Source organism: Thalia democratica, chromosome 9 (assembly GCF_965202585.1).
Source record: "Thalia democratica chromosome 9, ktThaDemo2.hap1.1, whole genome shotgun sequence".
In the NCBI taxonomy this organism is placed as follows: Eukaryota; Metazoa; Chordata; class Thaliacea; order Salpida; family Salpidae; genus Thalia; species Thalia democratica.
Window position 1 is genome coordinate 1,877,236 of NC_139173.1, and position 15,146 is coordinate 1,892,381.

Sequence of the window (15,146 nt, forward strand, 5' to 3'; positions counted from 1 at the left end):
AAAGGTTAGATTTAAAAGAAAAAACTAGTGAAGGTTTGACAAAAAACTAAAATCAATAAGTTGTATGGTAATAAACTTCACTAAAGAAAGTATTTAAATGGTAACAAACTTTTTTTAAATATAGTTTTACTCAAACCTATTTTAGTTATTAAAAAAATCCACAAATAAGTTTAACTATTTAACTATTAAATTAAAGTTTAAAATTTTTGTATTTGAAAATTATACTTATAAGTTGTTGAAACTTTTATTTAAAATTTATAGATTATACTATTAATTAAGTTAGTTTTAAAGTAACAATTAATTTAATGAAATAATTAATATATTTAGTAAGTTTGTTGTCATAATTTAACCACAGCATCAATCTAGCTATTGTAAATGCTTTGAATTCTTAAACTTAACTCGTCTTGTGCATTTTCTTAACAAAGTAAAAGCAAAACTATAAAAGTTTAAATCTATATTTATAACATTAATCAAGTTTGATAAAAAGTATTTTGTGTGTATATATTTTTTAATGAACTTATATCAGTTTTCTGTACATAATTTTTTACCTAAACTGTAAGTATGACAAAGCTTAAGAAAAGTTTAACTTAAACTTTACTAAAACATTTTTAAAAAGGTCAGCAGAAGAGCTGTTTCGTCGTTTTAACGGGAGCCGATCATTTCTAACCCGCGATTATTTCTAACCCGATAACTTCTAACCCGATCACTTCTAGTACAATAACTTCTAACCCGATCATTTTAACCCGATCATTTTTAACCTGATCGCTTCTAACCCAATTATTTCTAACTCAATCGTTTCTAACCACGTCATTTCTAACCCGATAACTTCTACCTCGATCAGATCTAACCCGATCATTTATGACCTGATCATTCAATCAGTATTTTTTTTTTTAGATTTCTTTAATCAGAATTTATTTTTCAATCAAACTAAACTTTACAAAAATATTTTTTATTGAAGTTAAAGGTTTTGTTTTGAACAAAACTTAGTGTTTATTTTGTTTTACTTAGAATATACTTTTGATAGTAGTTTAATTTCAATATATTTTCCTTATTATAACTTTTTTATATCAATCTGCTTAAATCGATTTTTTTTTTCTTATAAAAGATTTACTCCACGACAATCATTTAAAAAAAAGGATAAGTTTGGGTTTTCTTGCTTAGTAACTTTTATCTTAATATAAATTAAGTGACAAAAAAATATCAGTGTTTAAGATAAAAATGTAGAACTATATATATTTAATGCTACGAAAACTATGAACCACAAAAGGGTCTGTAAATATTTTTTTAGTTTCCGTAATGTTAAAAAAAGTTACGTTTAGAATTTTTTTTCAATTTTTAACATAATACCGTTATTCGTCAGTGATATTCGGTTTTCTTAGTTTTTTTGACTAATTAAGAAGACCCTAAATAAAAACAGAAATTGATAAAACCAAAACTTGCCAACATCCCAATAAACATAAAGTTTATTTAAAAACTAAAATACTGACTTTTAAAATTATTTCACTGAAAAATATTCCAAGGAAAACTAGTAAAAATATATATGTATTTTTTGACGGCGGTTGCTTTAATTTAATTTAACTTTAACTTTTTTATATAGCTGTAGTACAAAATTATTTTTCAAGTAAGTTAGAAAATACATCTTATTATCATTAAAGGATAAAGCAGTAAAATATAAGTAAATATTTTTAAAGTAAATACAATTATAAAAATCAATTTCAAAACTTTTGGCTTAATTTGTTTTAACAAACCTTTTTGTTTTAGTTTGTATTTTTAAAAACTTTGATAAATTTCTTGAAGTTATTATGATGCCTTGCAAAAATGTTTGAAGTAACTAAACATAAGTATGTTTGAATTACTTAATTTTATAAAAACAATACCGTTATAATTAGTATACCAACATTATTTTTCAGACTTGCAAAAAGTCATTTTTTTGACATCAAAAAGATCATCAGAACATTTGCTGAACGAATTTTTAAAATTTAAAGGAGGATAGAGTCAATTAATTTATCAACGGATAAAACATTTATTGCAGCTACTTTCAATTAAATTTAATTTAACTTAACTATTTGATAACTATTGTTTACATGTTTCAAATGTTAAATTTGTGTTTTTTTGTCCTAATCCAAGATACTTATAATTTAAGTGATACAAAGGATTAAATAGTCATTTAAGAATAAATACTGACTTTGTTGTCAAAAGAAAAATATGCTTTTAGAATTAAAACACATTATTTATTTTTTTACAATAACTTTTTATTTTAAATCAAATAACAGGCTACGATAAAAATTTCAGTTAATTTAAAAATGATAATAATTAGTTGTTTATCTAAATAGAGGAATCACTTTCCTAATAATAATATAAACTTATAATAGAAACTATTCACCAGGAATGAAATATTTAAGATGCGAAGTAAAAGAGTATCCAAACTTTTCTTTATAATTTGCATTTGACAAAACTATGAATCGTGTAATTAAAACTTTAATAATATTACTCAGTTAATTTTAAACAGCCAATAATTAAGTTTAAAGTTGTTTTGAAAAAGACGTTAAAAGTTATCCAAGTGGTGTACGACTCGATAACCGAAAGGTTCTTTTATCACCGGGTCCAAGGACCAAATATTTTGAGCATGTTTTTTCTCGTTCAATAAACTAATACAGCTTATAAACTAATATAAAACGATCATAAAGTTATATAAATTGTTTTTAAAGTATAAAAACTGAAGTTTAAACCTACATTAAGTTAATTAAAAAAAATATCATGTTTTTAACTTGTGGAAGTTTAAGAACTTAATTATTTTTTGTACAAATGACTTTAGTTTAAAAATTTTTAGTTGTGTTATGTTCCTGTATTTAACTGTTCTAACTAAACTGTATTTACTAACAATTATAACAAAATAAGAAAGAAATACATACTTTTAAAATATTTTATTCTAGTTTTCAAAAAGTAGTTCTTACATCAAAATATGAAAAAAATTTCATTATAAAAGATTATGTATGTATTTTTTTGATCATTAATTACAAAATCCACTTATCAAGTGCTCTAAGATATAATACAATAAAAATGTATTTTGAATGCTAACCTACGGCAAAAATTTACCGCACACTTATTGTAAATACTTTTATAAATCGTCGTAACCAAATTTAAACGTGAGCCTCCTTGGCGCAGTAGGCAGCGCGTCAGTCTCATAATCTGAAGGTCGTGAGTTCGATCCTCACAGGGGGCATTTTTCAATTTTTATTACTTTTATTAAACATTTAATTCTAAATTAATCATGAAAAGCTTTCAGTGACGTAAAGCAACTTGTCTTATCATGTTAGATGTTGTTATTTGTATACATATATAGTCAGCTAAAATCATAAATCGAGTACATTAAAGTGTTACGATATTGCTTCAAAACCGTTTTAAAATCACTGTTGATGTGATGCAAAGATTATTACTTGTGTCTAAAATATGTACAGCTTTTAGCTATATTTAGTAGCTAATATCCTTGAGGGATTTAGAGTTTTCAATGTTGTCATTTTTGCAATGGTGAAAAAATGACAAAACACTTATCCTTACAAAATTGACTAAACGCTAAAAACCTGTTACCCTTACAAAATTGACTAAACGCTAAAAGTTGTTATCCTTTCAAAAATTACGACACAGTGTTACCCTTACAAAAATGACGACATGCTTGAAAGTGTTACCCTTACAAAATGACGACACGCTAAAAACTGTTATTCTTACAAAAATGACGACACGCTCAATAGCTCAAAAAGGGTAACACTTTTAAGCGTGTCGTCATTTTTTTAAGGATAACAGATTTTTAGCATGTCGTTATTTTTGTAAGGGTAAAGCTTTTTAGCGTTTCGTAATTTTTGTAAGGGTAACAACTTTTAGTGTTTGTCATTTTTTCACCATTGCAAAAATGACAACATTGAAAACTCCAAATCCCTCAAGGCATAGATGGGATCCGACTTTAGATTCAAGGCCAAAACTAAGATCAATGAAAAAGGGGATTTACCAAAGGAATTAAAAATCTGTCTTCAAAATGCACATGACTTCAAATATTTAAATACAGTACACTTTTATATACAGAATCCTATAAAATCACACTTTGTATTGAAAAAGAGTTCAGCTGAAGTAAAAAAAATATGTAAGTTATTCATCAATAACTAGATTTTTAAAGCTTATATTGATGTATCTTGATTTAACAGTAAAATTTTACTAAAACATGAGTTAAGAATAAACCTTGTTTTTTTTTTCCAATTTGATTATAAAAATTAAATGTATGTTTTAAACTTTTGTATATGATTTTTTTTTTCTTAAGTTACCTTAGAATTATTTTTAACTGACTAAAGTTGTGTGTAAGAGCTTCCTAAATAGTTTTTATTGTTTTAGTAACAAAATTTTATTTTAACTAATATAACTGCTTAATTATCAGAAACATCACAAATTTCAATAGACTTGTATAAAAATGTTATACAATAAACAACTTAGAATCAGATAAGATAGGTTTGTATTAAAATATTTATTTTTTTCAAAATTATGTTGCCAAAAACTTATAAAAGTAAAAAAAAACATTTTAAGAAATACCATTATTAATGTTAAAATTTAAGTTTAGGATTTTCAACTTTACCACATTTACTCCAGGAGCACATAAGCAGTGAATCTTATTAAATAAGTTAGCAATAATTATATAAAACAGAAGAAAATTATCATTAAAAGATTTTTTTTCACTGTTTTTTTACAAGTATAGTTCAACTATTTTGTTAAGGTTTTTTTTACATAGTTTTGTTTTAGAAATAAATCCGGACAAGAATAGGTTTTTCTTAAGGTAAAGTTCAGGTAGTCATAATATTTTTAATACATTAGTTGAACAAAAAAAAACTATGGCTTCATAACTCTTCATTTATCAACATGTCTGAAAATATAAACTTTTTATTTTGAAGAAATGTATGTATAAAAGTGCTTTTAGTAATGACCTATACTTTGTAAACACAAATAGGTGTACTATTTTTAAGTTGAAGTTTTAAAAGTTGTAAAATTTCTATACATTATTAAGAGAAATTAAAAACAAATGAAATCTTGACTGTAAGTATAACAACATATCCCAAAAATTTTAAAAGATTTTAAAAATAATTGTTTGTGTTGTAGCAGTGTTTAGATTTATGCCATCTAATTTTGTCCAATGAAAAAACAATCTTAAGCATTTATTGAAGTAAGAACACGGTAATGATGTTTTAATTAAAAAAACTTACTTTTATTTTAAGTTATATTTTATATTTAAGAAAATTAATCAAAACAAAAAAGCAGATTAAACATTATAAAGATATAGTTAAATTTTTAACAAGTTTCATAAAAAACAATTAAGGTAATATGAAACTATTTTACACAATAGTTAAGGCCAAAGAGGGGTAAGATATTAAAAAAAGTTGTTTGATTTTAAAGTTTTTAGTTTGGCTACAAGTTAGTTTTTACAGTTAATTTGTGCATAAATTAGTTTTTATCATTTAAGGGAACAAAGTCAGAGAGATCATTCAGTTCTTTTTAATATTAAAATAACTAAAGTAGACTAATTCATTGAAAATATTTTTCCTCACAAAGTTTATAAGCAATCATTCTTAAACATTCTCAGTCTAACTTGACTTATCAATAAAAAGCTTTAAAAAAATGAGTAAATTAATTAAAAAAACCATATGAATACTTTTAACTTGTTGGTTATAACATTTTTATATCTTAAATGTTTTTTAGTTTTTATAATTTAACTTTTGCTATAATGAAAGAAAAATTTTCTTAATAAATAAGAAAAGAAATACATTTTATTACATCTATTTGATCTAAACTAAATGTGATTAAAATATTTGAAAATTGGAGATAAAAAACTTCTTCATTGTAAGCTTGTATCAAAAACTTTTTACTGAACTAAACCTCAAAGTTATGCCTAAGTACAACTCAAGTGTTCAATCAAAAACATTTTATAGTATATAATTTGAGTTTTCTTTTAAGAGTTAATTTTATTTTTCTTACAAAAGAGTATTGAACCCCTTTTTTTTGTCACCTCAACATAAGATCTTATATAAAACCTAAATAAAAAGTATTAGTAAATTTTCATAAACCACTAAATATTAAATTAACTTTTGAGTTTTGATATATTATATATATGCATGTACAAGTACATGAAACAAACTTTTATTTCTTTAAATATTCTCATAATTTTAAATGTTTTCTTAAAATTATCTACCTCAAATGTTAAGCAACCTTAGTTATAAAGTTTAATATTTTCTTAAAAGTAAAATTCTAAAACTACTCAAATAAAATACATTAGGGTAAAAAAAAACAAAAAAAAAAAGACTGATATTTAGAAAAGGTCAATAGTATTTTTTTTTTTACTTTTCTACAAATATTTCAATACTATTAATGAAATAGTATTATTTCAATGACAAAAGATTTCCTACAAACCTTTTTTTAGTAAATCTGACTTTATTTTCTTCTTTATTTTAGCTTAAATAAATAAACATTAGTTATAAATTTACTTATTGAATTCTTAGAGTGTTATTGAGTAATAATTTTTTCAAAAGTTAGTAACATTTTTTACACTCACAAATAAGCTACTCTTTACTGTTTTAAAAATTCAAAGTAATTTTGAAATACAAGTGAATAAAACACTTTAAAAACCTCTAACTATTTATTTGACAGGTACTAATTTGCTGACATCTGCCTAAAACAAACCTAAAACAACAAAAGTTTTGACTTTTGCTTTCTAAATTACAGTCTTATTTTTTCTGAAATAATCACCTTGCTTCTAGACCTTAATTTTTATCTCAACTTTCCCATACAACTTTAAAAAATAGTATAAATTGTTTTCAAATAATTTTTCACTTTTTGTAAATTTATAATCTACTACTTCCCATTAACAAACTAGCTACCTAGTTAGTAATATTTGTGCACCTTTATATTTCTAGATTTATATCTTTATATTTTTAAAAGCATTAAATATAAAACAAAGTCACTGCCTCTTTTTGTACAATAGCTTAAAAGCTGCAGGAAAAAGGAACACCTGGAAAAAATGACAAAAAATAGAGTATTATGGTAAGTTTTAACTTTTTCTGGTTAGTTTAAAAGTTATTTTTATTTTACAGAACATTTGTAATGTGCTTTTTGTATTTTTAAGAAGTATTTTGTAACTAAAAATATAGTATTATATTTTTTGAAAAAAATTTTTAAGTTTTACAGCTGGGTGTATGCACTATCATGAAAAAATAATAAATCATTATTGCAAATTCCATGGTTATTAATAACTTTGCTTAATACAGTTTAACTAAATACCTAAAACTGTAATACAAATAATGTAGTATATGAAGTAAAAGTGGAAAAGGACCATTTCACTAGAAATCTATCTCCTCCTTCATTTTTGCAATCTTCTTCAAATTCACTCAGAAAGTATATTGATAAATTTTGAAAAGATTGAATGCAGAAATTTTTAAAATTGAAAAAAAAAAATAAAAAAATATTTATTTTTTTTGTTTTTTATCTAAAATTTTTGATTTTTTATATTTTTATAATTCCAAAATCCAAAGTCTTTCAAACTATAAAAGGAATTTTTCCTGAAAGTTTGAGGTCTCTAGCTCAAATAATGAAGGAGAAGGGAGATTTTTAATGATTTTTTAAACTTTGGAGAAAATTGACCCCAAAAAATATGCGGTCTATACGTTTGTAGTGCAAAATATTTATAAAACTACAATAGCTCAGTAATAAATTAAGATTTTACAGTTCTATAAAAACTGGCTTGTAGTTTGTACTTAAAGCTTTCATATAAAGTCTAGTGTTATTTTTAGTAAAAGTAAATGTCTGAACCCCTATGCCCTTAATTTGACACAAAATCTACCATATTGATAAAAATATTTTGTCATCATCAAAAAGTTTTTTATTATAAAATAGACTAAAAGTAGCTTTTCAGTATCTTTTCAATGTTGTTATACAACGCAACACAGTTTTCAATTATAATCTCAGCTGTACAGTAAAAATAGACCCAAAAATGTGTACTTTTAAAAAACTTTAAGAAATTCAGAAAACCTAGAAGAAATATCTCAAAAAAAATTGGCAACCCTTCTATGAGTTTTTTTTTCAAACAATACAAATATGGGATGTTGATTCTCGAATTCAGTTACAAGTATTACCACCTTACAGAAAGTTAGTAATTGATATCTAATAAAATAATAATACTTGTCAGCATTGTAAAACTTTTAATATATTTGATTTAGCTAATATAATGGTTTATTAAACAAAAACAAAAAATTGTTCAAATTTTTTTTGGTTCAAGGACTTGGATACACAAAAATACCTCTCAGTCAGCGAGTTGCATACCCATCTTAATCAAAATTATAATAAGCTACAAACTAAAAAAAAAACTTTACAGTCAAAATCTAAACTCTAAAACGAAAAACTCAATGAAAAATGAACCTATTAAAATTTAAAACAATAAATATTTTTCTAAAAATTAAAACGATGTTTTTTTTACAACTAAAAAAATTGTTTTTTTCTCCAATTTTCAGAAATGTACTGATAACACTGATTGTAATAATTTTTTTAAAGTGAAAATAATGTTTACTTAATTTTGTTCCAGGTTTTTTACTAAGAACACTAAAATAAAGTTTTAAAAGTTTCAAAGAATTGAACTATAGCTTAAAATGGTTTGATTTTTTAGTATAACCACTAAATCAATATTGATCAAAAATTTTAAGTTTTATATATAAATTTTAAATTCGAGTTGATTACTTAAAAAAAATACTAAAAATTAGTGGAGATTGATAATACTGAAAAAAAAAAATTTAAGAACTTTTGTTTTACTTAATGAATGGGTTAATTGAAGTAGAAATTTATATAAAGAAATCAATAAAATAAACTTTTTAAGTTTAACCTTACTTTGTAGACTTTTAAATAAACAATAAGTTGTTTTTTAACTGTTCTATAAACTAAATTTTGACAGATAGATGGTAAAAGATGGAGAATACAATAATTTTTTTAAGAGAGAGGAAATAAAAAGTGACCAACTGAAAAAAACTTACCATCTTCATTTTTCAAGTAATCACATTCAAGTTTTCAGAAAAATTTTACTTACACAACTGTTGAAAAGTTCAAGTTCAAAAAATTTGAATCACACTAGATTTTACAATTACAGAAAGGTGTAAAGCAAGAGGTTTGCAATTTTTTAATTTGAAATAATATTTTATATGCTTAAGCTAAAAGTTTTATTTAGACGAAAAATTTCAAGGTTTTACGCATGTCTTGTTGCTTATAAAAATAATTGTTTTACCCAAGTTATTATATTTTCTAAAATGAATGTGATTTTAATTATAGTGTTAATTGTAAAAGAACATTCTTCTAAGCCAGAGTATACTTGAAGTACTAAAGTCATTTTTTCTTAATGTTTTTTCAGATAACTTTTTAGAAAAAGAGTAATTATAAAATCATTTTTGTACTTATATAGTTTAGCACATATTTATATTTTTATCAAATAATTGTTTTTGTAACAACTTATTCATTTAAATAAAATAATTTTTAAAGATATTTTATAGTGTTTAAAATGTTAAGAAAATGTTGTTCTTTTTTATCTCGTTTTAAGAGTTATATTTTATCAAATAATTTAAAAAATATATAACTATTTTTGTTTTTAAGTTTAAATGTATTAGTAAGAACTTTATTTTTTGTTTTATTAGGTCGTCTTTGTTAAATTTATTTTATTTTTTAACAAAGAAGTAGATTTTTGGTGTTTTTTTTATGGTCATGTTTATAAAAAGATCAAACATATAAAAAAGTTCTACTGTATTATTAACTTTTAAAGATTTTTATGTTGAGGGGGTGAAAGTCTCAATCAAAAATTCCTTCTTGTGTTATTTTTATTAATTTTGGATGTTGTTTGTTACTTCTGAAAACTAATTTAGTGTCTTATAATAAAAGTTACTGTTTAAAGCAGTTTTTTTTAATTGCTTTAAAAGTATCTTTACATTTTAAGTCAACTTTGATATCTACAAAAAGTTATTATTGATGTTTATTTTTCTTTTTAATTTTGCCAAACTACAGCTGCTTAAATTTTGTTTATTTTAAAGTTCATTGACTTCTAAATGCTCAACTTTGATTGATTTTCATAATTATGTAGAACAAAAAAATTTCCAACTAATTTATAATTAAAAAATTCTTTTAAAATAAAAGCTTAGTTTTTATTTTTTTCTAAAGCTGGATGATAGTAAATTGTTTACAACATGTAGTTTTATTTTTTCTACCTCAGAAAAAATACTAAAAAAAAAAAGAATTTAAACATACTATATGAACAAAAATGTTGTGTAGTAAACTGAATTTTTTTTGGGTTTTAGAAACATGTACTCATTTTAGTTTGTTTGTAAAAAAGTATTATAGTCTTAATTTTTGTACAATCATACTTATTTTGATCTTGAGTTTAAGTTATGTTTATTCCTACAATTTTTTTCTTAATTTATGATATGTTTTAATTTTACAAGCTGTATGATCATAACAATGTTTAGTAGCTGATAACAAATTTGCTTCATTTGAATACATTTATTAATCTTATGTGTATTGGAATACTTTTAAATAAATTTAGTTTATCATTTAAAAATTGTATATAAAGTCATGAAAAACTTTTTCAATGTATTTTTTTGTTTATGTTTCATGTAAAATGTATTCAATTTAGTATGTTCAAGACATTTTTTGTTTAAAAGCTAAAAATTGTTTATTTCTTTATTGGCTTTTTCTTTATAAAACTCTTATGAGTTTCATCTTAATGTTTTAAACTAGGATATTTTTTACTTTACCATGCCAATCCCATACAAAAAGACACGCGTCGCCATTGTTTTTAATAGAACGAAACAGTTGTTTTCAAACTGAGAGAATTAGATATAAACTGTTTTTTTTTCATAAGTATCCTGTTTTATGTTTAATTTTTTTTCATTTGAAAATCAAGCTGTATTTTAATTTTGCACTTCATTAGTTTATACCCAACAAATTTTTTCACCAATAACAACTTTAAATTCTTTTTTACTTACTTTGATTAAGTTTGATAATAAAATTACAGTTTAACAATTTTTGATTTTTTAAACTTGTTTGTTTAATGAAGCTTTTTAAATTTTGTACCTTAAAAAAGTTGTTCTATAGTTTAAATTTTATTTAGAAGTATGAAAAAAAAGCATAAAATTTTAAAAGCTGTAATGTACATGTTTTTCATTTATATGATAAACAAAACACATTACAAAACTTGGCAAAAAATTAAAATTCTGCTTTTATTAGGTTTTTTTTTGGCTATCTAAATAATAGTCTGTATAAGTTTTTTTAAAAACTGAATTTTTCAAATGTTGAACTGTTTATTTTTTTTTTCTGTTAATACAAACATCTACAACATTCTTTATCTCTGTGTTTACTAAGCTTCTTTCTTTTTATAACATTGTTTCAAACTATTTGACATATTTGTAATACTTGAACAAAAATTATTTAGGCTTAAAACAATTTTTTTAAATTATTGTCATTTTTTACATCCTAAATATTTCATATCAAATTTCACTTAATTAACTAGAATAATTCTAAATGATTTCATCTGCATCTTAAATTTGTAGTTTTTAATTAAGCTAAGCAATAAGTTTTAATTATTTTGCTAAGACTTTTGAGCTTAATTTGATATTTTTGATATTAAAATTATGCTATAAAACCTCGTAAAACTGTTTCCTTTAAGTAGAAATTTCTACGTGTCTATTTGTGTTGTGTTCAAAAAAAAATACTCAAAAATATACATATTTTTTAAATTGTTAATAAACATGTTTAACAAATCGTTTACTAAAATAATAAAAATTAATCACTTTATTTGCAATAAGTTTTTTATATTTTACTTTATTTTAAAGTTAAATATGTCATGTAATGGAATGAATTAAACAATTTTAGCTTTCTTTTTATTAAATCACTGCTTAACACGTCAAAACTGTTTTATAATTTTTTTTTTGTTTCCTAAAATCAGTAATTTAAATGTAGATAGAACTTCTATTCTAGTATTTTATTTAAGCTCTATTTGACTACTTTCTCCTTACTCAATTTACTCTAGCAATTTTTGCTTTCTTCAAGCATGACGAGCTTATAGTACTCGAATTATGGCATCTCTGCCTCAAGGATATTAGCTTCTAAATATAGCTAAAAGCTGTACATATTTTAGACACAAGTAATAATCATTACAATTGTTAATAATCATTTAAAATGGTTTTGAAGCAATGTCGTAACATTCTGATGTACTCGATTTGTGATGATAGCTGACTATATATCCGGTAAGTCTTTTTATGGGTAGTATTTTATGGGCACTATTTTATGGGTAGAATTGCTGCAATCAATTATGCCCATAATTTGATGTGATGTCATTAAAATTATGGGTAGTTTTTAGATGTTGCTGCAATTAAGTTGCTGCAATTAAATGAAAAATAAAATACTGCCTAGGCCTTATATAAATATTATGGAGAGTTTTTTTATTTTAAAATTTATAAACAAACAAATATGAAATAACTTGAATACACAAAAAACCAATAGTTTGATTTATTTGTAAATTTATTTAAGTTATATTTTGTAAATTAATAAAAGTAGTGGCTATATAAAGGTTATGGACAGTTTTTTTTATGTAATATTTAAAAAGAAAAAAAAAACTTGAATACACTTAAACCAATTGTTTGATTTAAAAGTATATTTATGTAATTTATGTTTTTTATACTAACAGAAGTAATGGCTTGGCATATTATATATATTTTGGATTTTTTTTTCTATATAAGATTATATAAACAAAAAAAAAAGGAAAAATCCAACAAACATAAACAAATTGCTCGATTTATTTTTAGTAAACTTATAGAAGTAGTGGTTTGGCCTCATGTGTACTATTTTATGGGCACTATTTTATGTGTAGAATTGCTTCAATCAATTATGCCCATAACTTGTTCTAGCCAATACTTCTGTTAGTTTACAAAATATAATTTAAACAAATGTACAAATAAATCAAACTATTTGTCTATGTGTATTCAAGTTATATTTATTTGTTTATTTATGAATTTAAAACTATCCATAATATTTATGTAAGTCCTTAACAGTATTTTATTTTTCATTTAGTTGAAGCAATTTAATTGCAGCAACATCTAAATACTACCCATAAATTAAATGAAATCACATCAAATTACGGGCATATTTGATTGAAGCAATTCTACACATAAAATAGTGCCAATAAAATACTACACATAAGGCAAAACCACTACTTCTATAAGTTTACTAAATATAAATTACATATATACAACTATAAATCAAGCAATTGGTTTATGTGTGTTCAATTTTAATTTTTTTATTTTGTTTATAAAATCATAAACAAAAAAAAATATCTAAAATATTTATATTATGCCAAGCCATTACTTCTATTACTATAAGAAGTATAAATTACATAAATATACTTTTAAATCAAACAATTGGTTTAAGTGTATTCAAGTTTTTTTTTCTCTTTTTAAATATTACATAAAAAAACTGTCCATAACCTTTGAATAAGTATAGCCACTACTTCTGTTAGTTTACAAAATAAAACTTAAATGAATTTACAAATAAATCAAACTATTGGTTTATGTGTATTCAAGTTATTTTTCATTTGTTTGTTTATAAATTTTGAAATAAAAAAACTATCTATAATGTTTATATGAGGCCTAGACAGTATTTTATAATCATTTAATTGCAGCAACTTAATTGTAGCAACATCTCAATACTACTCATAACTTAATTGACATCACATCATATTAAGGGCGTATTTGATTGCAGCAATTCTACCCATAAAAAGACCTACCCCTATTTATCTATACAAATAACAACATCTAACATTGATAAGACAAGTTGCGTTACGTCACTGAAAGTTTTTCATGTTTAATTTAGAATTAAATGTTTAATAAAAGTAATAAAAATTGAAAAAATGCCCCCTGTGAGGATCGAACTCACGACCTTCAGATTATGAGACTGACGCGCTGCCTACTGCGCCAAGGAGGCTCACGTTAAATATCAGTTACGACGATTTATAAAAGTATTTACAACAAGTGTGCGGTAAATTCTTGCCGTAAGTTAGCACTCAAAACACATTTTTATTGTATTATATCTTAGAGCACTTGATAAGTGGATTTTGTAATTAATGATCAAAAAAATACATACATAATCTTTTATAATGAAATTTTTTCCATATTTTGATGTAAGAACTACTTTTTGAAAACTAGAATAAAATATTTTAAAAGTATGTATTTCTTTCTTATTTTGTTATAATTGTTAGTAAATACAGTTTAGTTAGAACAGTTAAATACAGGAACGTATCACAACTAAAACTATTTAAACTAAAGTCATTTGTAAGAAAAAGTTTTAAGTTCTTAAACTTTAAAAAATTCAAATCATGATACATTTTTCTGTTAACTTAATATAGGTTTAAACTTAAGTTTTTATACTTTAAAAACAATTTATATAACTTTATGCTCGTTTTTATATTAGTTTATTAGCTGTATTAGTTTATTGAACGAGAAAAAAGTGCTCAAAATATTTGGTCATTGGACCTGGTGAAGAAAGAACCTTTCGGTTATCGAGTCGTACACCACTTGGATAACTTTTAACGTCTTTTTCAAAACAATTATAAACTTAATTGTTCGCTGTTTAAAATTAACTGAGTAATATTATCAAAGTTTTAATTACACGATTCATAGTTTTGTTAAATGCAAATTATAAAGAAAATTTTGGATACTCTTATACTTCGCATCTTAAATATTTCATTCCTGATAAATAGTTTGTATTATAAGTGCATATTATTATTAGGAAAGTGATTCCTCTATTTAGATAAACAACTGATTATAATCATTTTTAAATTAACTGAAATTTTTATCGTAGTCTGTTATTCGATTTAAAATAAAAAGTTATTGTGAAAAAATAAATAATGTGTTTTAATTCTAAAAGCATACTTTTCTTTTGACAACAAAGTCAGCATTCATTCTTAAATGATTATTTAATATTTTGTATCATTCAAATTATAAGTACCTGGGATTAGGACAAAAAAAAACACAAATTTAACATTTGAAACAAATAAACAATAGTTATCAAATAGTTATGTTAAATTAAATTTAATTGAA

General features: G+C 23.2%; 2 non-coding genes across 2 annotated transcripts; one reads left to right on the top strand and one right to left on the bottom strand.

Annotated features, from left to right (window-relative positions):
- Nucleotides 1–3,150: 3,150 nt before the first annotated feature.
- Nucleotides 3,151–3,223, top strand: Trnam-cau (transfer RNA methionine (anticodon CAU)). Its single transcript has one exon. It is a non-coding gene; the product is annotated as a tRNA-Met (tRNA).
- Nucleotides 3,224–13,958: 10,735 nt separating this feature from the next.
- On the bottom strand, nucleotides 13,959–14,031 carry Trnam-cau (transfer RNA methionine (anticodon CAU)). Its single transcript has one exon. It is a non-coding gene; the product is annotated as a tRNA-Met (tRNA).
- Between the last annotated feature and the right edge of the window lie 1,115 nt (nucleotides 14,032–15,146).